Genomic DNA, 24,762 nt, shown 5'->3' with positions numbered 1-24,762 from the left:
ACCTCAGATTCCAGCTTTTTATGACATATCATCATGGGAGATGAAATTTGGGTCTGTGGATATGATCCTGTGACCAATGTTTAGAATTCTCAATGGAAATCACCCAGTTCTCCTTGTGTGAAAAAAAAATGGGTGAATCAATTAACATCCAGGTGATGTTAATTGCGTTTTTTTGGCATTGATGGAATTGTGTGAGTTTGTACCCAAGAGCACTATGGTGAACTCTGAATATTATAAGGGCTTATTAGAGTGTTTGAGAAACAATGTGTGTAGAAAATGGCCTGAGAAATGGGCAAATGGCTTCATCCTCCATCATGACTCCTTGTCAAACATTGCTTCTGGTACAGCAATTTCTGTCAAACAAAAACATTATGGTGTGTCCTCATCCACCTTAGTCACCGGATCTGACACCGTGCAAATTCTGACTCTTCTCCCAAGTTAAAATGACCATGAAAGGTAAACATTTTGAATCTATTCAGGACATCAGGGCGGCCACAACAGCACAACTAAAGACACTCAGGAAAGAGGACTTCTAGAACTGCTTCAGAAAGTAGCAAGAATGATGGGATATGTGTGTTCAAAGTGAGGGAGAGTATACTGAGAGGGATCAAAGGCAATGTATCTTTTACTGTAATAAAGTTTTTTCTTAATTTAAACATTCATCCTAGTTTTTGATCACACCTTGTAAATATGAATTTTGATATTATAACAGAAAGATTCGTATTTAGGAATTTGTTTTTATGCTCTTTAGTAGCACTCTATCAAAAGGCAAATCCTCTTTGGGTATATCAGGAAGCTCTTTCAGCTAATAGTTTAGTGGGGATTTAGTAGAAGCTGAGAGCAAGGACCTCGAGAATGGCAGACAGGACAGCTAACTGCCTAGAGCAGCAAGGATAACAGAGAACTGGGACGGGATGTAGCAGGGAGATGAGAGAAAGATCTAGAAGGAAAACTTGGAAGGACTTGAAGGATAAACTTTACCTCATAAAAATCTTTTCCAAGAGCTGTTTCCAGTTCTTAAGATTCAATATTGCCTACCAAATGTTTAGGAAACCCGTACACTAGTGTACTGATCCTTGTCAGCTTCTCTGAAGCACGATTGGCCCATTAAGCCCCACCAGATGGGAGGAAGCCCATCAAGATGTTTGGGCATTGAGATAATTCAATATGCCCAGCTTACCTTGACTGTGATATCTATTGATACTGGGCCTTTGAAGGGTTGTACTATGAGGAAGTCATCACACAAATATTTTGATGTAGCACAGTGTTCTAGAGTTATGAGCAAATAGGACTTGAGAGATTCCATGTGTCCTCTGCATCTTATTGTGCATTCATGGAAAAGAAGAAAAGTCTTCACTAACTGAGCATCAGATTTTATGTGGTATCCAGAGGGAGGAACAAGTTAGTAAGAATAGGATACGTGTGGTGAATTTGGGAGAGTCATCCACATTTGCCACAAGCATGGTATCCTACTTTTCTCAATTGCAGTCTATAAATATTTTTTGAGATAGTAAGAACCAATAAGATAATGTGTTTGAAAACTTTTCTAAACAGTTTTCTACATATAGAACTCATTAGTAATACCATTTTTGTTTGTGAGACACTTAAATATCAAGTGCCACGTCAAAACATGTGCTAGAAATTGTCAATTTCAGACTTAAAAACAAGCAGAATTCATATTCCATATTTGAAAAATCAAGTTTATTTTTATTATAAAAGTAATGCCTGTTTATTATAGATGTACTACATAAAAAATAGATCAAAACAGTCATGTTTCTGTCGCTCAAAGGCAACATATTGTGATGTGTTTTTCTTTAGAGATTTCCTGGGAAAGTGTGTAGTTTGTTTTACATAGTTGTGGTCATACTTCATATAATGTTGAATTCTGACTTTTTCATTTCACAGTGTAACATAAGAATATTCTCATGTTATTTTAACCTTAAAGATCACTTTCAGTGACTTCATAAAATTTCAACCATTGAATATGTCACAGTCCGCTTACAAATCTCATAAAACTTTTAAGGATCTGTGATTTCTGCCATTATTACTTGCTGTTATGTTAGAGTATTTTAATTTGGTCTTATGTTAGGGTGTATCTGACTTTACAAGCACAAAACTCAGTTGAGGTCAATAATTGTGGGAAAGGTATGAAAAATGAAGCTCAATACAAATATTTTTGTCCTGGTTATCTTGATAGGGTAGAATAATTTATCTTCTTAAATGGAATTATCTAGATCAGAGGTACACACATTTTGTAAAGGGCCAGTCAGTTTACAGGTCATATGGCATCTAATTAAAAGCAGCCATAAACAATATACGTAAATGAATAGGTGTGGCTGTGTTCCAATATACTTTTATGTACAAAAATAGGTGTTGGGCTGAATTTGGTGCCTAGGCAGTAGTTTGACCCCTGCTCTTGATTCTGGTTCCAGTAGTCTATATATTGAATGTGCTGTATAGCATCAGAAATGTGGACTTCCAGCCAAATGTGCTGAGATAGATGTGTTATTTAAAGGCATAATTATGGTCAGGCACTTAGACTAACAGCCTTGTTCGGCACTTTCCCTAGAGGAGTACATATTAGAGTTAGGGGCATTCTTCCCGTATGTATAATATATAACAAAATACTTAAATAGCCCTTTTGATCTGCCAGGTGCAGTGCTAAATGCTTTAAATATACTTATTCAGTGAAACTTTAGTAAATCTGTGGTTTGTCCAATGTTGTCAGACTTACTCACTTATTCTCTTCAATTCCTTGAAAATTCTTCCTCCCTGCCTTCAGTACTCCACTGTACTTATTTTTCCTATTTTCCCAAACCTAGGCTGTTGTGAGAAGAGGATAACATAGGTCATTTACACCAACTGTAGTGGCAATAAGCATCAGGTGATAGTATCTTGTGGCATATTTTCCCACTACCCAGAGATTTGGAACAATCTCTCTTTGTCCCTAATGCTTAGTGTATAAAGTAGGGGACTTAATTAGATTAATGGTTTTTGTGGATCACTGTAAATCAGAATCACCTTGTTTGTTTAAATCTCTACTGTTTACATAGGGCTGGGATCTGGGAATCTATGCTTATCAAGCTTGATGGCGTCTCATGGAGTGGTCCTCAACCTGGCCGCACACTGTGGTCACCTGAGAAGCTTTGTACATACTGATACTGAAGTAACACCTCTAGAGATTCTCATTTCATTGGTCTGAGATATCGTCTGGGGATCAGCGTATTTTTATAGCTTCCTAGGTGATTTTACTGTGCAGCCACGGAGCTCTACTGAAGCTAGTCATCTGCCTAGTGTTTGCAGATGGGTTTGGAAGAATATCAAGATATGTTCCCCCCCTCACTAAGAATCTATGATTTCATATTATGTATTAACTCCTCATGCCCCAGTGGAATATGGCAATTAGGCTATGGATAACAATGCTTATGTTCAAGTTAGTGTTACTTCTTGGTATATTCAAAGTTAACCCAATGATTTTGAGAATGTTGAATAATTTCTCGGCCTGAATCAACTACTCTGAAAAATATTTGCAGCCTAATAGAGTCCACGATTTAACTTACAACTTTCTCATGACAATCAAAATATAAATGTAGCGTATTAAATAACGATAGTTTTAGAATCACAAGCCATGTCCTGAGACTGCATTGAACCGCAGAACCTGTGGCTGCTTGTTTAAAATTGAATTCAATGAGAAGACTTAGGTTTGTGCATTGGAGGCTAGAAGAGTCAATGATCAGTCTTTCAAAATACCAGTTTGTGAAGGTCAGACAATTAAGTTTGCTAACTTTCCATTGTGTGCTTACATATCCTGCACTGGTATAAGAAAGGCACTGTTTTGTGCTATGGAGAATACCAATCTGAAGAAAGTAACATCCCTGCCTTTGAGTCGTTTATAATGTTACTCGATGATAAAACTTAAACATGAAACATACGGTAGTAAATGCCAAGTGCCAACTGCTATATGAATTCAGAATAGGGCTGACCTGTGTACAAGTGGTAGCTAGAGGTGGCTTTCATAGAACAGGCTGTCTTATACAGTGCAGGGCATCTTTTTAAGAACACCTGAAATGCTTGTTAAGAACGCAGATTGCTAGGACACAGCCAGGCCTACTCAGTCAGTTTCTCTGGGCTGGTGATTGGGAACCTGCCTTTGAAACACAACGTTCAAGTGTTTTATGTACACAGAGCTTGGGTACACAGAGCTTGCATCTACTGTTGATGCAGTAGATGCAGTGAGCTCGGCCTTAGAAAATGGGTGGGAAGTATGTAATAGTATTAGTAGTTAGCATTTATTGAATGCTATAAGCTGTTGCTAATGATTTCAGTGTATTACGCCATTTAATTCCAAAAACATGTCAGGCACTTTTGTTTATTGTCCCCATTTGACAGATAAGGTAACTGAGGCATAAGGAACCTTATTCAGGATCACCCAGCTTGTAAGTGGCAGGATCAAGATCTGGGGACAGGCAGACTGACTCCAGACCCTGTTCTCCAAACCACGTTTTTCTCTAAGAGGGAAGAAGAACACATTCATTCTGACAAACTCATCGATTCATATGAGTGCATGGATGAATTACATATAAACAGAATTCATAAATGGCCCGGAAAGCAAGTACTTTCATTGACTTTTTTTTGTTAAAAGCAGGAGAGAATTATGTTCCAGGCCCTAGGCACAAAATGGAATTCAATGGACCCTGGGGTATCACTGAGGGATAGTGGAAACAGAGTGATTGTATGTATGTAGAAGTTAGAGGTCTGCCACAAAGAATCCTGAGTCCAAGGAATATTTAATAAGACTACATGTTATTGAGAGGCCGCTGCTGCCTGTATGACTGGCTTTGAAACAGTGGCATCAAGAGGGTGAACCCAGATATACGTAAGCACAACCTAGAACAATTTAATTACTGACTCTTTTCTCTTTGGAAGCTGGAATTGGGTAAACTTATGGGTAAAGAAATTAGATCGTTAACGTGGCGTTTGGCAATGGCTGCTTACTTGATCTTATCTAATCAGGACCCATCAACAGGTGCTATCTGTAGCCCTGAATTATTTTCAAATGTAGCTTTTATTATTATTATAGCATGATGAGACCAGCAGATTAGGAGATGACAGCCATTGAAAAGATAGCTTCTTACTCATGGTTTCCAAGAGAAGGGGGCATGCCACACCAAGCAGGGTCAGTCAGGAGGGCAGAAGAGGGGGCAGGAGGAAAATGTGGGCAAGAGTCCTCATTGTGATTTTTGAGGGAAGGAATGGGCAAGGCAAGGTAAATTGGTTTTGGATCAACCTAATGAATAATTTCAGGAGGCGCTAGGGGTGTTCCTAGAGGCCAGATACCTGGCTTTAGCATGTTTAGGACAGAAGAATATTGGCCTTGAGTGCAAGAGCCCCAAAGAAGAGATGGGAGTGGGGGCTCTGCATGGGTTAGTTTGCTTATGACAGGTGCTTCTAGAGTGAGTGGTTTACTCTCTTCAGGAATTAGCTAGCTAGCCCTGGAAGGAGTAGTCCCCAGGATCAGCATGGCTCCAGATGTCAAAAAATCAGCAAATAGAAAAGCAAGATTAATACATACATGGTGGGTGCTTTACTTTAGGACCAAATACCAACAATAAAATAATTTTTGAGAACAACTGAACCTATGAATGACAAAGTAGAACGAGGCTTTTTTCATGGAAACGATGGTTTGTCTTGTGTGCTGACGTGAGTGAGAAAGAATCATCCACATTTCAGTGCAACTGGGCTGCTCTTTCCTTTCCTTTGCATTTAGTACAGTTGGAAGATCTTGGATAAACTCCAGACATCTAATTTTATTCTACTGCACATTCCAAGTTGTCACCACTTGAGCTTCTTGATGATAAACATTTATTTTGAGCACTGGAGAGCTGTGCGATATAGTTTGTTTTGCTCACAGGGTGTTTTACTAATTTCATAAACTAATTTTAAAGTCTTGTAGCATTATTAAGGGTCTGAAAGAGCCACTTAAAATTTTTGTGTATTACTCTATTGTATTATAAGAGGAAAATTAAATGGCTAGAATGCTAACCGTAAGTTTGTGAATCTTCCAGTGTCTCAGGACACATCCTTTGAGATTATTAAGTGTCTATTATCTGTAGGTTTTGCTTCCCATTTACCTTAAAAACCATTTTATAAAACAGACAGGTATTATAATCTGGGTTTCTTATTTAGAAATCCTAATTTTAATTTTATTACAAAAGAAACACATGCTTTTTGTAGAAAATATTGAAAGATAAAACAAATCCCAACGATAATTACTTCTAAAAATTTGAAATGTATAGTTTCAGACATAAAATATTTTTATAGAAAACTGAATCACTCCACAGGTGCCTACTTACTTAGATATTTCATTTAATAATACGTTGTGAATATATTTTCATACCTAAAAATAGTACATAATAATGGCTAATAGCCCATATACTTTTGCACTAAGATTTATTTAAGCAATTCCCTATTTTAGGGCATTTAAATTATTAAATACGTTATTAATTTCTTTAGGTTAAATTATTAGAACTCAGTAGGAGGAGTCAAAGAAAATTCATGTTTTTAATTTTTTTTTTAATACATACGGCAAAAACAACTCCCATAGAAATTGACATAATATTTACTCTCTTCACAAGTATAGAAGTATTTTGATAGGCCAGAGGTTTTTCATCGTTTTCATTTATATTTTTCCATTACTTATAAACTCTATAATTATACCTACTGTTAGTTTGAATTAATTCTTTGGTATAATCCCTGTCTACATCTTTGCCCTTTTGTCTTTTGGTGGGTTTATAATTTTAAAAAAAACTTTCTATAACTCACTATATATTCATAACATGGTAACATTCTTTTGATGGCTTGCATCAAATATTCTTGACTTACTTCCGATTTCAGCCATAGCTGTGGACAACAGTTCTGTGCAAGGTCAGACTCTCTGTATATCATGTCTGTCTGCCCTCTGTTTTAGTTAATTCTGCAAAGCTCTGCATCCTACCTGGATGGAGGGGGTTACTCCTCCTCAGTTGGAGGTGGGAGATAGCGGAGCGATGTTTCGTCCTCCCTACACTGGAGGGTTAATTCTTGGAAGCATGTTGCATGCTTCTCAGAAGTCCCAGGGGCTACCATGGTCTTCAGCAATGACCTGATAAAGCACCATTCTTTTGTTTCCTCTTCCTTTCCTGTTTTACTCTTCTCTGCTCCCTTACTCCTACTTCCAGGCATCACCTCCACACCCAAGTCCTTGTCCTAAGATCTATTAGAGAAATTCAAATAAAGACATTAACACCAGAGCCTACATGAAGAGATAAATAAGTTTACATTTCTGTCCCACTTGGGCCAAGAGAATCTTCTTTTATCTAAATTGGTTTTTCACATCGATTGATGTTTTTCTTTAGCTCTCCACATGTTCTTGTTTTATGCCACACATATTAGTTTCTTTTTGTTGCTGTAACAAATTGCCACAGATTTAGTGGTTTAAAACAGCACAAATTTATTATCTTACAATTCAGGAAGTCAGAAATGTAAAATGGGTCTTACTGAGCTAAAATACAAGTGTTGGCAGAGAGGTATTCCTTTATGAAGGCTCTAGAGGAGAACCCATCCTGCCTTTTTCATTTTCTAGAAGCCACCTGCATTCCTTGGCTGATGGCCTCTAACTCAATGTTCAAAGCCAACATCATAGCATTTTCCAATCTTTAACTCTGACCCTCTTGCCTCCCTCTTATAAGGACCTTTATGATTACATTGAGAATATCCAGAATAAACTCCCTATCTCAAGACCTTTAATTTAATCACCCTGCAAAGTCTCTTTTGTCATGTAAAGTGACATATTCAGAGGTTCTGGGGATCAGAATGTGGATGTCTTTGGGAAGTCATTATTGTGAGTACCCATATCAAGTTAAGCTGAAATTTTAATTTTTGGTCACAAATTCTGGATTATAATTTGTGAATCTATAATTGCCCAAATTTCTTTATGGACAGTGAGATTTCCAATGATATTTTCAGAGATCCTATGATCATTTCAACATTCTCAACGAAGTATCCATCACTGGTTGTGGAGAAAGTGCTCTTCTCTATATGTAGGACTCTACCCTACAGCTCAGCCCAGTGCTGAGGCACCAGGTCCTTTGATGTCAGTATTTAGTTCTTTTATATTCTGTGTCAGTGGGCGTGTTTCCAATTCATCCCCCTTGAAGGGAAAATGAACATATTCATTAGGACAGGTATCCTCCATGGGTGGAGTAGCAGATGCCATGACACTTTCAGAATTGCATCCTTCCCGAATGCTTCATCTCAGGGCCTTTTCATCTTAACTATTTCATATCCACATCAGATGCACTTTACTGATGGGCGAGGGTGGGAGCATCACTTGTTGACTCAGCTTCCTGAAGAAAGTTAAAGTTACTGATTTTATAAGGTTAAATCATCTTCAGCCTTGGACAGTACAGAAGGCTTAGTCTGTGGAAGATTCAAATCAGTAGCAATGTTAGGTGGGCTGGAGTCTGGGTAGAGAAATAATATCTATAGAGTCAATGATAAATTTGAAGTCTAGCTCTTGTACCCACTGGCCCTGGGTAATATACACATGCTGTCTGAGTCTTACTTTTCACGTCTAGTAATTGGAGTTGTACAATAATCTATTTCCTGGCGAAGGAGCAATTAGGGAATGCATTCAATAGTGTTGGCAATATGTAGTCCAGCATCTGACATATCATATGGACTCAGTGAATAGTTACTATTTTAGAATAATTTTTTCAGCAATTCTCTCCTTTTCTTCCTTCATCATAAATTTGTCTTTCTTTCCTGTGCCATTTAAACCAGTATACAAAACGACATGATTTCTTCTACCTAAAAAAGGCTCTCACTTAAGTCCCACTTTCCCCTTAAGATACCACCCATTTCTTGTCCTCTTTTCTCCTTCACGGTGACATTCTCCAAAGAGTATCCCATATTCTTTGTCTCCAACTGCTCTTGCTCTCTTTTTCTCTATGTCTCCCTTATTGAGGTATAATTTATATATCATAAAATTCACCCATTTTGCATGTACAACTCAACGATTATAGTGAATAAATGTTCATGGAATGATGCTTTTGAATAATGTAGAAGACTCTTTATTGCCTGCCAGATCAGGTTAGATCTCTTTTAACAGATCTGTGAGTCCACCTCCCATCTTCAGTGAGGTTTACTACTAACAGCTGGACCTGTGACCTTGAGAGTCACCCTTGGGTACTGGAGGCACCTGCTTCTATGAAGAACAGGAAGTGTTTGGGAATTCATGTCACTACCTCAGCCCTGAAACTCAGGCCATTATAACCGGTGGGTAGCTGCTGGGGTAATGCCAAAGCCCCGCTCCTTCCTCTCAAGTCAGGACAAACTCTGAAGTGTGATATATACCCCAGAGCTGCCCATGGGGTCAAGCTGAGGCTGAATGTGCTCGACTTATTCTTCCTAATCCTGATTTTCCCATTCTTGTACTGCTTTCTCCTGGGGACACTTATGTAATAAATCACTTCTACTTAAACCCTTGGCTCTGGGTTGGTTTCTGTGAGAACCTGACCTCGACAGATGGCCAAATGTCAGAACTTGTCACAGTCACAGGCAGGATTTATGTTACGGGCATGGAAGGAGCAGGCAGTCATCACAGCAGGCCTGGAAGCAAACTAAGAGTCTGAATCAATGTGGCATCCTGAAGTGGGAGACATTTAGGGAGAGATGGGAAGACCAGGGTCTGAGGTGAGCAGTGAGAACAGTTCTTCTGAACAGTGATTGAAACAGACAGCTCCTGGCTTGGGGTATCATCTAGATCCATCTTCTTTCCCTAGACCCATCATTTGTGCCTCCAGGGCCAGGCTCTGTGAGTACATGTCTAGGTCACTGACATAAGGTGCTCTGCCCTTAGCTGCCCAGATACAACTTGTGTTTGTAGTCCAGTCTTCTCCAAGGGTCCCATTTTGGCAATATTGGGGTGGGATTCCTTGGAATTTTTTGATCTTTGACATTAAAGACCTCTTCCTTCCTCCAAGGCCTATACTCCCTGAACTTGGCCTTAAGAATTGATTAGTTTCAGATAACTTAGGCATAATCTATGTGATCTTTAGTTCAACCTTATTTACATGAAACAGTACACAAAATGGAAGAGGGAGAGCAGTTCTGGGAGAAGCACACTCATGATGGAGGTGGGGAAAGTGTATATACTCACACAGCAGGTTGGGCCCTACCCGTCTCCAACTCATGGGAGTGTCCTGGTTATAACTCAGTAGAGGTCAGGCAGGGCTAATGTAGGTGTAGTTGGTTCTGTTTAACATGGTGGGAAAGCCTATGCCTTTAAAACCTTGCCAATGAAGGTGGTTGGGTGGGCATTTAAGGAGTTAAAATTCTATTGTTTACAATACTTATTCATAAGAAAGAAATAATTTTATAAAGATTTTTCACCATTTTCTGTTGAGTTGTACCCAAAAGTGTATTAACCAGAGGTGACCCTTGAGGGAGTTTATATTTTGATGCTTTGCACTATTCTGTTTTCATTTGATAATTATTCATTGCATCCTTATTATTAGTCTGCCTGTGTAAAAGTAGTATCTTGTGTTCATAAATTGTTGGCCTGTTGAAGCAGGGCCCTGTCTGTCGAGTCTCTGATTTGCCAGTGAATAATCATTTGTAAGGATTTGTCAGCAACTTTTTCAAACTAATGACCAGTCCTTGATATAATTTGACACTTTCTCCCCCCAACATTTTTTCTTTCTTTCTCATATCTCTCATTTGTAACAAATCATTTGGATATTTAGTGGGGAAAGGTGAATCAGACACAGGTTAGCAATACTGACAGTGTCATTCTACTGTACAGACCCTCTGTGTATAGTTTAGGACAGGGGTGTCCAAACTGTGGCCCGTGGGCCAACTGCAGTCCACAATCCATTGTTAATTGACCCGCAGCAAATTCCAAAAATATATTTAGTTTACTTAAATAAACCAGGTGAGGCAATACGTACTTAACCTCGAGTGAATGGCCCAGCTGTTTGTGTATTTTACCGCATATGGGCCTTGGTAAAAAACGTTGAAATATGTTAGGACACCCCTGGTTTAGGAAGAGGCTACCTGGGTTATGGTGGGTGGGTGTCATTGGCAGGGCATAGGGCAAAACAGCGCAGGCTGGTAAATGACACACCAGCACCTGAATGAATCACAGTCACCAGTTTTAGTAAAGCAAACCAGCCCAATGCCCACCAAGTGTTTAGGCAGCTTCTTCCAGGATATTTTCCCTGCTATGCCATCAGATTACAGAGCAGTAGTTACTTTAGCTCTGTTGGCCACTAGAAGACAGGACATCCCGTCACCTGTGTGGTCAGGGCCTGAAATGTTTCCTTGACTGACTAGGGCTTAACAGGCATGAGCGAGGGGTCCTCTAAGCTCCAAACTACCTTTCCATGTCACAGCATCTTTCTGGAGTCTATAGAGGGTGTTATAAAGGGGCAAACATTTCTGATAAGGTCAGAGCCAAGGGGAGTGAAGGAGTACATCTTGTCATTACCATTTTACAAATAAAAAGCTCGGAAATGCTGGTGTCCTCATTAGTGGTGCTGCATATCAGGAGTCATCCAGCGGCTTTTTCATGAGCTTCAGCAGGGGTGGTTTCCTTTGTTGTGTTAGTTGTCTGTGAGAGGCCACAATTCTCTCTGCCTCATTATATCCACTCTCTTTTTATGTTTTTGCCCTTCTTTCTTCTTGGCAATCATTCCCCAAGTTGTCTGGACTCTTTGAATGGTGCTAGGGAAGGAATATAAGTAAGATAGGACAGAAATAGGACTCTGTTTTGTTTTTGAAAATCAGGGAAAAATAGAGGAGGGGAGTCCATGTTTTTGGTATCTCCTGTGTGTTGCATACTCTACCAGCATTTTACATATGTTAACTTATTCTAGTCTTCGTATGCAATTATTTTTCCCCTCAATATTGTGGGTGAATAAACCATGGTAAGTACTTTGTCCATGACCCTACAAATCAAGGTCTTTTTTTTATTGAAAAGCCCCTAACTTACCTACTATTTCTGCCATCTCCTAGCTCATATGTATTTCATACAGTCTCATGTAGAGGGACCCCCCCCACCCCGCCCCCGCCTGATGCTCAGGCAGTCTTGTCATGTAGTGAGCAGCTGACAGGACCTAGAATTAGAAGATTTGGTTTGCAAGTCCGGTTCTGGCACTTATTAACTGTGTGACACTGGATACGATAAAACAAAATAAATCTGAAACAAATGGGCACATGTAAGATAATTGGTAATTTAAAACAATTTGTTGCCATGGTGCCTTGGGTAAGTCACGTAATATCCTTCATTTCAGTATCATCATCTGGTTTAGTTCTGAGTAAACAGAGGTTCAGAAGTGTTTGACATGTAGCCCTTGGCCTTCAGCAGGACTGACCAGTGAGAACAACTGAATGTTGACTTTCTTGTTTTCCCTCTTTGATGGTGACATGTTCCTAAGGGCCTAAAGACCCCATGTCCTCTTTCTTGTCCTCCTTTTCTGTCACAGAAATTTAGTTTTAGCTCTTTAATTGCCATCAGAGTTTGACTTCTTCCAGGGATTATGCATTTGAACAAAATTTATTGTAAGGAAAGACCTGAGTCTCTAACAGCCAGTGGGGAAGATGCTCTCGGGAGCAGCGCCCTTTCTTCCTTTCCCTGAATCATTCCAGGTGATTTGATACCATGTGTGTTTCTGAGTCTTAATGGCCAGTATTTCAATGTCAGGCAGGGGACCACTGGGAGCTGAATAATGAAAGGACCTAACAGTTTTGCTGTCCTCACCCTGTGCTGTGCTTAGTTCCTGTGTATCTTGTGTTGCCTCATTTAATTTTCAGACATTCCCACGATAGGGTACTGATGTGTATTTCTGTTTCTCAGAAGATGAAACTGAAGAATGAATAGGTTAAGGAATTTGCCTAAAGACTGGAGCTAGGAAGGCACAGAGATAGAACTTCGCCCAAGTAGCTGCAGGTATGCCATTCATTGTCTGCTCCTCTGTCTCAGAATAAACTGGGACAAATCGTTGTACGATAATGTTCTATTTTTTGTTTTTTTAAGTTTTTATAATCAATAGATAATAGAGAAGCTCATTGAAGAAAGAAATACTTAAAAGTGGGTAATTTCTCTTGAAAGAAACTGTAACACAGTATTGAATTTTCCCTTTGTTCATCACCCATTCTAAAGAGTATTAAAAATAAATGTAAATCCTCAGTCTCTTATCCATGATAAAAACAAACAAACAAACAAACCCAAAACCTCCAAAACCCAGAAGTATTTATTTATTTATTTATTTATTTATTTATTTATTTATTTATAATTTGGCAAGATGGTTTGACAGCCAAACCTAACCTGAACTTGAATGGGATTATTTATAGTTTTTATATCACTTAGCAAAATGTATACATATTCACATTACAGAAGAATTAATATGTTTGATTATGAGTTACTGTCCCAAGTCAAAGCTGGTATGTTATATAATATATAGTATATGCACAGGGTTTTCTTTAAATAAAATGTTAAAAAAATCAGATTTTGAAACCTAAGTGGCCCAAGGAATTCAGAAAAGGGCTAGTGGTTTGCATACAATAGCATAAATAATGCTGGCTGAAGAAGCTCATTGCTTATTTTGTGGTGCTGAGGAAGTTATAGTGTATTTTGGCTTTGCCTACAATGTAGTGGGGTGGTCTGGAATCACGAAACAGCTCCTATTGGAGAATAATGCTTACTCTCTACCATACCCCAATTCCTTCCACACAGCAGTTCCTTACAATCTTCACAGGGTTGCAGATTGAGATGGCAGACTGAAAATGTTGGTAGCATCTGTAGTAAAGTTGGGAAAATTCCCTGAGTTTCCCTTTCTTTGTATGCACAAAGCCATCTGTAAAGTATCAGTTCTAGAAATTCAGTAGAGATTGATGTTTACTTCCGGAATGCATAATTTGTTGGACTTTTCCTTTCTGAAAGTTGGTGCATGTACCTCTGCCGTCCTGAGATGTTCCCTCTTTTGTTTTGCTTCCATCTATCCTTATTCCCCTTTTGCTTCTCACTCTCCTTTTTCCTACTCCTTCCCTTTTTCCACAGTCCAGAAGGACAGGGAGAGGAGCCCTTCTCAAGAGAGTTTGATAACATCTGGAACCCAGAGGTCAGGGAGAGTGTAATGCCAGGACAGCCATGAGGCAGGGGGCAGGAGGCAGGAGATAAAGTAGCACCTGGGACACTGAACGGGAAAGAGCACCGCCCTTGCCCTAGACTCTACTTTTTGAGCTAAATCCCTGATTCCCTTCCAGAGAATGGAGATATAGACCTGGAATGGCAGAAGCAGGGGTTGATCAGAGAGATGATATGAGCACAGTAGAATTTGACAGCTGCATGTTTGAGAGATATTACAGGTAATCATGGATGAAGTAAGTTTCCAAGTTTCCCCAGAGACAGAATGATACTGGCCAGAAGGCAGAAGACTGACCACCATACTTTTCTGGAATCCTTCAGTCTGATGTTCTTGAGGAATATATTTGACCCCTCCTCCACTGCTCTTCTTTAGACCCCAATACGTGCATCTCCCCTCAGAACCCATTCACTATATACATATAGTTTCCTTATAGGTCCTGGTATACTTGCTTCAATCATGTTGTAACTGGGACTAGATATTCCTTGCTTCCTGCATAGGCAAGCTTGTAGACATGGGTATGTGATGCTTGATTTTTGTGTGGCTTGTATAAAGTGGGGCCACTGTTAGGTCAATGCAACTGGATTATGAGCACAGATGTTTTTCCTGTGTAAGTTTTGGGAAAAAGAGTGGACATATTATTTCATGAGTACTGATGGGTGTAATGGCCTATTGGCTTCGAGTGCAGATCTTCCTTTTCATAAGTAGAACTTCGACTCAGGCATCATGCTCTGAAGAATGAGGGTAACTAGTAAGCTTGGGATGTAATATCTGAGCCCATTTTTCCAGATGAGCATGATAAGGAGACAGTGCCATAACTTTCTAGATACAGACTGGCTGCCCCAATCAGATGCAGTGATTTAGAATTGTGGATCCCAGACTCTTAGCTGAACCACCACTAGCCAAGAAGGCGTTGATCTTTGCCATTGCACATGTCTACAGTTGTTAATAAAGGCTCTTTCCTTCTTTCAGCTTCACTTGTAAAATGGAAAGATTGAGTTGTTTGAGCTCTAAACATCTCTGTTTTGCTTCTTCTAATATTCCAAAGCACAGAGTTTGGAACCCAATCTGGATCTGTCAGTCCTCTGGCAAAATTAGAATCAATCTCGACCCAACATCTTTGTCACTATAGTGACCATCTACATTCCTTGATTTGCCTGGGACAGTCCTGACTGATGTCTGCTGTGCTGGAATAATTATTACTTGAGCCCATTTTACTCTTCAAGAGGTCTCCATTTAAATGATAATTTGTGATAAAATGGTCATCCTACTGATAGCTGACATTGTTCGTAGTCAGATTCTCTTTGTATTTCTGTAAATAAGGGCAGGTTGTAGATGCTTTACTGAGTCCTTTATCTGCTTTGGTTCCCCTTTCCTTCCTGCCCTGACAGGTGATAAATAAGTAAAACAAATGGCCTCTCAGGAGCTGTTGTCAACTTTGCTCCTATCCGGCCCCAATTTGAGATGTTTTCTTTGTTCCTGTTCCCATCACTCAGGCCTTGGAAGCTGATAGATTTCTGATTTCTTCCTTGAAACATGACATGATGAATAAGACTGCACACTTTACTGCAAAGGCCAAGGGAGAGAACCATAAAAAGGGACTGTCCTGTACAATGGGACATTATTTAACAGGGTTTTCCTTTTGCATGGGGGGATGCAGGGGCCTTCATATAGTATGATTTCAGGAGTTCAGGGAAATTTTCTTCCCCACAGTTCTGATGGACATTTCTTGAATATTTCTTGGACTAAGGGCAAAGCACTTACTTCTGCAACAAGAGAGCTGGTTTAAATTATAAACAATTCTGGAAAAGGGAATTCTGCGACACCCTAATTGAACCTTTTCCCACAGCAACCTAGGTCCCATAAGTAGAAATAGAGTGCTCCTATCTGGGGAGGTGACAGTTGCTTCATGCTCTGAGCTGGTAAGGGACACATCTGAAGTCCTGTGACCAGTTCAGGGTGTTTCGTTATCTGTCAGTACAAAGAATGCCAAGCACCAGTTTGTTATTATACTATGTTCACTATCATCTCTTTGATGAAGTGTGTTTGTTTTAGTTTTCTACTTTTACCAGTTAGGTTGCTTCCCTTTTATCACCTTGCAGATCCCAGAAGAGTTCTGAAGATCTTTCAGTGTTTATAGAAATAGTGGAGGGATTAGGAAAAAGATGAGAATGTAAGTTTGAAAGTTGAAACACCGGGACAGGGTTGCCTCAGTTTTGGTCTAGTGACAGAATTGGGTGATCTGGCAGAGATAGAAAGTAGTACACAGAGTCACCCACTATCATCTTGATATATTGTGTATTTATACACTTTTTCCTCTATTACCTAAATTCCAATAACAAATTTATCGAACATTTTACATGTAATCACATTTAATTCTCATTTAAAAATCCCTATGAGGGAAATTCCATCCACCTTTTGTAGATTAGGACAGTAAAGCTTCGACAGATGTAGTAACTGGGCCTACATCACACAGGTAGTATGCAGGAGAGCCAGAATTCAAACCCAAACTTATATATTCCAAGCCTATGCTGTTGTGTTTTGTTTTGTTTTGTTTTGTTTTGTTTTGCTTCTTATTATTTAATTTTGTTCTGTTAACTTTTATTTTCACCTAATTTTAGACTTAAAGAAAAGTTGCACGAAAAAGAAAGTCTATATATCCTTTACCCAGATTTCCCAAATGGTACTCTTCATTGTAAGCTCCATTCTTACCATTGCATCCCTGAAACCCAGGGTCCTCACATAGTAAGAGTTCCATGTAAATTTGGTGAAATGAAGAATGTATTATCCACATAGAGAGGCATGGGTTGATTTTAATACCCCTACGTTAGAAATACCCATGTTTAATTTCTTTTTATTATTTTTAAAATAACTGTCTTGAAATAACCATGTAGTTGTTATGATGAGTAATTGCAGAAATACATTTAAAAATGTGATTTATTTATTTTTTTCAGTAGAGGAAAATTTGAGGTTGTGTGTTTTCAATAATAAGGCAACAGTAATTTGACTTAAATGGGCTTTTAACTTGAAAGATATATTGATATTTTAAGAGACAATTCTTTGAGAAAACAATTAGTGGCTCTAATATGAGGTTTACAATGGAAATAACTTCTTTCTCTCTCTTTTTAAAAATGTAGTTGAAGATACTACTTTGGCTGTCATTGACAGTAGGTACTCAGAATTATTGTTGGAAAGATACTAGTATTGTTTTGAATCAATGGCACCTTAATTAACAGTACATTTCAAGCAACATCAGTGTCCAAATATCATTGTGATCTCTCTGTTTGAGCAATTTTTCCCATAGGATGGTTATTAAGCTATGTCCATGCTCTAAGACTTGTCTGTTCGTTCAATCTACTATCTTGCCCAGCATTATACCCTAATGGCTGTCAGTTCAGTTTTATTTTAAAATTGGTAGGAGAGGTGGTTAGTAGGTTTGTACTACACTTAAAAAGCCTTTTAAAATAACATCTTATTCCAGGCCTATTCCTTTCTAAGGATTTTTTAATTTTCTTCTAGGCTAATTTTTAATAAACTAGAAATCCACAGATGAGAAATAAAACCCCACATAAGAAGTGATTACAATATAATGGAACGTTATTCATTTTTACAAGTATCCTGAATTCCCATGGCAAATTTCTAAATTTTACAGTTTTAAAATAGGGAAATGGAGATGAAGTAAGTAAAGAAAAATTTGCATTGGTGATGAAAGTTATACATATGCATAATGCCCATAAGACATGTAATTACTGCAGACTTCCTCATTGGCCAGTGGTCATTTGTCTCATTTGCATTTAGGTTCTATGAAAAAAACGAGGCTCATTAGCCAAATGCCATCTGAAGTGGATAATTTTTTTTGAAGTTAGACAGTTTTATTCATAATCTACCTATAAAAGATATAGGAAATGAGGATAATTTAAGTATTAAGGGTGTGCTGAAGCATTTGTTTCCAGGCATTGTGACTGGGTCTCTGTCTTTAAGATAATTGAAAGTTTTCTGCCTAAATTGGGATTAGGGTCTTCAAAGTAAGCCCCTGAGCAAAGGTGGGAGGTGAGTGTGGATTCTGCTCAGTTCCTCTGTTTGGAGTTACTGTTATCTTCAGCCACTTTTGAAAAACTATGGGGTAACTGTATATGGTATTGTTGGGGAAGGAAAGAATTGCCCCCTTCTATCCTTCTTTAGTTTTTGCAACTGGACTAATAATAAATTGACATGAGACTAGTTTAACAGGAGAAAACCCAATTTCATTCATGTGCACAGGAGAAGCACAATATAATTTTATGATCATAAAATGAGGCTCAAAGAAATGATTGAATGAGGCACATTTTTCATACTTTTTAAGCAAAGAAACCATACATTTGTAGAAATTGACAAGACAGAGAAAGTTAGTGCTCATTTTTTTAGAAAGAAACGTAAGCAAGGTTTGGGGTTGGGAAGTAAATTAGTAAAGTTGCTACAAGGTTTGTTTATACAGGCATTTTGGATCTGGATTGTTTTCACTCTTGTGATAAGGTTGTTTCTCAGCCCTCAGGTGCAGAGAGGGCACCTATCACACAGAGATTTATTTCCTGCTTTTAGAGAGATTAGGAAAGTCAGAGAGCTCCCCCTGCTTCCGCTACTTCTGTATTACATCATCTATAAATCCCATTGTGTGTTCACCACACAGAGTCAGTTCTCCTTCCATCACCATATATTTGATCCCCCTTACCCTCACAAGCTGAACAAACAGTTAGTCACGTTTACTATTTGAAAGTGCTGAAAAGGCTGTGTGAAAAAGTTAGACGACCTGAAATTTTCACCAACAATTCATGGCTCTTGCATCACGACAATGCACCAGCTCACATGGCACTGTCTGTGAGGGAGTTTTTAGCCAGTAAACAAATAACTGTATTGGAATACCCTCCCTACTCATCTGATCTGGCCCCCAATGATTTCCTTCTTTACCTGAAGATAAAGGAAATATTGAAAGGAAGACATTTTGATGACATTCAGGACATCAAGGGAAATACAACAACAGCTCTGATGGCCATTCCAGAAAAAGAGTTCCAAAATTGCTTTGAAGGGTGGACTAGGCACTGACATTGGTGCATAGCTTCCCAAGGGGAGTACTTTGAAGGTGACCATAGTGATATTCAGCAATGAGGTATATATCACTTTTTCTAGGACGAGTTCGTGAACTTAATTGTCAGACCTTCATATATTATGTATCTTTGGTGTCTAGCTTCTTTCACTCAGGTTCCTATCTATAAAAGTCATCCATATTGTTGAATGTATCCGTTTTTTTATTGTTACATAATATTCTATTATATAATACTACCATTTACATATCTATTTTCTTGTTGATTGATGTTTGGATTACTTCCTGGTTTGGGTTATTTTTAATAAAGCTATTAGGGACATTATTGTACATATCTTTTGGTAGACAAATGTATTTCTCTTGGGTACATATCAAAAAGTAGAACTTTATATCAAAGACTAGGTTAATGTTGAGTGTAGTAGATATTGCCAGTCTTTCAAATTGGTAATACCATTTTTCTTCTATGTAGGCAATATGTGTGAGTTCCAATCACTTCAATTCTTGTGGACATTTGATATTGATAGTCTTTCTAATTTTAGCCATTTTGATTTGTATGGAGTTTTTTTTTGTGTGTGATTTTTGGTTTGGATTTTTTACATGATCTTTTTCACGTGGTCTCTGATTTTCATCCTCAAATTTAGCATCCTCATTTGGCTATCTTCATATCTAGTCCTGGCCACCTTCTCTGATGTTACTTTTCCCAATGTGCTCCAATGTATGTATATTTGAAACTGTGTTCTACCTACGCTACCACCCTGGTTTTCTATTTATTACTCTCTATCTAGTCACTGAAAGCTTTTATTTATTTGGATATATCTCAAAACAAGGTCAGACAACTAAGATGTACAGTAACTCTAAAAATTATCACTGGATTACTTTTTAACTTAAAAGGTCTTATACCTGGACATATGGAGAGAGAGAGAGAGAGAGAGAGAGAGAGAGAGAGAGAGAGAGAATGAGAATACATGCTGTTCCTTGTCAGTACATCTGCTCTTGACACTGCCAATTTGATATCTCTGGAAACAGTTAGGCTAATTTTTTTGTTTGTTTGTTTGTTTTTTATGTAGACCTAAGGGGAATAGGAAGGTGGTCCTGAAATGATTACTAAGTTTTGTGTCACTGATCCAAAGGCTCATACCAATAAAAGAAGTTGGGAATACTTTGGTATTTTCAATTCTGGTAGTCAAGTTGAAAAAAAAAAAAAAAAATGACAGTAAAGACTATGTTAACCAGGTCATATAAGCAGTGGGAAATTTTGTCAGTTATATCTCATGGGGAATCAAGAATCTAAACCAGATTAACATGTTTTTGTCAAACTTTCTTGTTGGGCATTGTCTTTGTGTCCACAATTGTTTTATGTCTCAGTAAGAAGAACCTATTGAATGTGATTGATTTTGTCTCTGCAGACTGGGGATCTTAAAGAGCCTTAGCTCTTAATGGCCATGAATTCTCAGTGTTCTGTACTAAAGATAGAGTCAGAAAACGAGGCGTTCGCACTGAATCTATAATGACTCAACGGTCTACACTGGATTTTTAAAGTAAAATTACTCCATTTGGTTTTCTTGCCTTCTGCTTCTTTCTCTTAACCCATCGAGTTGAAGAAAATTCTAAATTTTTCAGCTCTGGTTATTTCAGATCCAGTTAATTGAGGCTTTACCGCCATTTTCTAATAAATGCACTTTCTCCTGGTGGGAGGCCGGCTGGAAAAACAGAGGTGAAAATCATAAAAATTACCCAAGAATACACAATGTCTATATTTTATCATGCCTCACTGAACTCTATTATGTAAAAGCAAGAATTTCTGGACTTGTCTTATCCTGAGAGAGAATTGGCTTGAACAAGGACTTATATTGTTGAGAAAAATAACATGAATTTGAAGTCCAAAGGCCAGAGTCCAAATTTCAGATTAAGAGTGGCATTGGGCATGACAATAACTTTTTAATGAACTAGTTTCTTCAGCCTAAAAATAGGAAATGGTAATAATAATGCATTTCTTGAAGATTATTGTGATCATAAACTTAGAAGATATACATAAAATAGCTGTGTGACCTATGAAACCTTATGACAAGAGGAAATATCATTACCCGTGTTAGCAAATGGATGGAAACATGGGGTACATGAAGGAATGGGATGGGATGGAGTGGGGGTCAGTATCCTTACTGGGCTCATTTGATCATATGTACAGAGGTGAGATGATATATCTTTTAGTAATTAACGACTTATTCAAAGTCTGCTTGAGCCATTTGTTTGATAGGAGCAGCTGGGCTCACCTTCCCAATTTTCATCCTAATTACTCATTTTATAATAAAGAAATGGAAATTCACCTGTTTAGGGGTTATATCTGGTAAGGGAAACATTATCTTTAAGATTTAGGTGTATGTGGGTGAGAAAAACTGTTCATCAGTGACTTGTTTCAAGGGCTGAGGGAAACTCTTCTATCACCTTAGAGCCTGAAACAGATAAAGATCTGAGTTATGCAGATTTCTAAGAGAGGGGAGAGGGAGATTTGGTGAACTGGAAAGAATGCTGGCCTGAAAATCTGGAAGTCTAGATTTCAGTAATAAAGAAGTAGGTGACCTTGGCCAAGGAGCCTCTCTCCTTCGGACCTCATTCTTAGCTGTGAAATGGGTGGACTGTCCTTGCATTCCCCACCCTCCTCTGCTTCCTCAGTGCTCACTGTTCTTATGACATCTTATTGCCCTCCATTAAAATCTACAAGGAAAGAATTGACAGGCATTCCTACTAAGGTACAAATACTCGATGGGATTTCCACAATAAAGGGCATGGAAGTTTTAAGCTAAAGGAATAAAGCACCAGCTATAGAATTCCAGGCATTCATCAAAAGGTGGGGAAGTTATGTTAGAAGCACAAGGAACTTTCCAGGAGCCTACAGTCCTAACTTGGAGGTAGCTATGTTTTCTTTCTGTGCTTTCATCTGGCACGCGTAGAAAGATAAATCTGGGAGAACAGTGAGCTGGGTAGTTAATCACAGTGTAGCCCTGTATGGATGCCAAAAAACACCAGCTGAACACCCGGGAGACACAACTCATCTTCCTGCTCTGTTTGCTGCCTTATGCCCCAACTCCCTCTGTGTGGGTTCCAGGATACTTTATTTAGTCTAAATCCCTAATTTTTGAAGCTTATTGTACTCTCTCATTAAACAGAATTGTGTAATTCTCAAAGAGAAGAGACTTGACTAAGTATGTTTCATCTCTGTACCACTTGGGCACTTGCTAGAAATGCAGAGTCTCAGGCCCACTCCAGAGCCATTGACATCAGAATCTGCATTTTCACAAGATCCCTACAGGATTTGCATGCACATGAAAGTTGGAGAAACACCGATTTCATATATCAGGGTGTTGATTTCCCCAGTAATTAAAATACCTGGTGAGTATCACCAAAGTCCCTTTTCTCTTATTTAAGCAGTTCTTGCAATGCTGTTTTCATCCTCTGGCTACTAATATACAGTTGTCAGATCCCTCAGGCCCACTCTGAATGGCTGTGGAGCCAGCTATACATATTTAGTTCTTTTAATGTTTGCTCATAAATCAAGCCCTGAATCCCCTTAATCAATCTAGCAACTCTCCGCTGAATTTGCAGCAATTTGTCAACATCTTTCTCTATCTGAGAAGCTGTAGGCCTGAATGTAATTTTCTATGAGGAGACACGGGTATTATTTACAGGATTTAAAAGTCCTTTTAAGATATATGTAATCAAGGCTAATAATCTAAGTGAAGGCAGTATATGTGCAAAGAACAAACAATTAATGAGAAACCCATTTGATACTAGCATTACCATCATGGTTCTCATCATTGTCATAAACTACAAATTAAAAGATAGATGGCTCTTAAACTCTTTTCATGTGTAGACTAGTTGCTAAGGATATGAAGAGGAATAAAACAGGATCCCATTCCATGGAAAGGTGTGAGTCTGGTTGGAGAGAAAGTTTTGCAATAAAATAAGTAGCAGAAAGTCACAAAGGAATATAACCATGTGTGAAATAAGTGGTTGAGACTCACTGGAGTAAGAGGGATGATTGTGGACCAGGGCTCTTATGAAAAGTTTAGAGAGGCCTTGAGAACATGTGAAAATCTAGATCAATGGAAAAAAGTAGAAAGGACATTCTGGGAAGAGTAAGTAAAGTGAAAGTATGATTCTAAACAAACAAAACTTTGCCTTTTTTATTTACAGACTCTCTACCTGCCATGTTCTGGGACGGAACATTTCTTTTTCTCTCTGTTTTCTGTATCGTCCACATGTTATTTAGTAGATAAGTGCTACCTTGTGAAGTAGAGGGAGAAAATAAAACAGCTTACGTTTTTTAAATACTGCCTCTTTCATCCAAAAGAAGGAAGAACTCAGCAACATAGTGTGCACAGAGGGGAAAACAAGGTCTCCTTAGCTGCCGTTCTCTCCCCTTCAGTCTGGCTGCAGGAGCAGGAGCACAAATGGCCTTCAACAAGATTTCCTACTGAAACATTTAAAATAAGGCTGAGGGCCTTTGAGTTCTACAGCCGGGTCTGCTGTGACCAAGTCGTATGATGTTGGCTGTCGTTTACTCTCCCATATACCAAACAGGGGTTGGCTTATGAGCACCCTGTCCTTCAAAGGGGGCTCTTTGGGTGATACAGCCTTCATCTAGGACTTCCAACATCCTGTTTTAATTTTGTATGTTGTGATCAAATGACCATATAATTTATTGTTCAAATCTGGACACCTTTGAGGATAAAAGAGGACTTTGTTAATATTTACATCAGAATAGCTGGTGCCAGCTCGGACTGTCCTGGCCTATCAAGCTGTCTGGTCACCCCAGCTAGTGCAGACCGGACCATCATGAGAACTTTGTTTTGGGGGAAGAATAAAATCCTCAGTCTCACAAAACCAAGCAGTCCATCCTTTGTGTACATAGGGACAGATTACTTGGCTTCGTGAGTCTTGTATTCTCCCGTTTAAGCAGTTCCGTCCAGAAGCCATGTTTTGTGTGAAGGACACCTTAGTATGAGCAATGAGAGACAGGGATTTGCTGTACCTACCGATTTTCCAGTCTCTCCTCCTCACCTTCGCTCGGGAAGATTGAGTTAGAATTGCTCTCAAGGCCACAGAATACATTGATGCATATTCTAATTCCTAAAGCCTACAGGGCAATAACTCAGGCCGATTCCTTCAGCTATAATAACAAGGTTTATTTTATTGCAGTTTGAAGGCTGTTTGGGGTCTTGGTAGAAGAGTATGTCCCCTGGCTCAAATAGGCTAAACATCTGCTAAGTTCTCCCCCAACTTTCTCCTTAACTTTGTTTTATTGTTATTACCCTTAGGAGACCACTAAGAAGCAGGGATTCATGGGAGGGAGAGTGGAAGTGACATTTCTGTCATTATTCAGCACATTTAGGCAGTTTATTATCTGGGAACTCATTCCTCCTCACCCCTCCCCAGGAATGTAATGTGAAATAATATTAACACATTAAATACATAATGTAAAGCTGCATTAATTAATATAGTGTT

Source organism: Rhinolophus sinicus, linkage group LG09, assembly GCF_036562045.2.
Source record: "Rhinolophus sinicus isolate RSC01 linkage group LG09, ASM3656204v1, whole genome shotgun sequence".
NCBI classification, from domain to species: Eukaryota; Metazoa; Chordata; class Mammalia; order Chiroptera; family Rhinolophidae; genus Rhinolophus; species Rhinolophus sinicus.
This window is presented reverse-complemented; position numbering follows the sequence as displayed.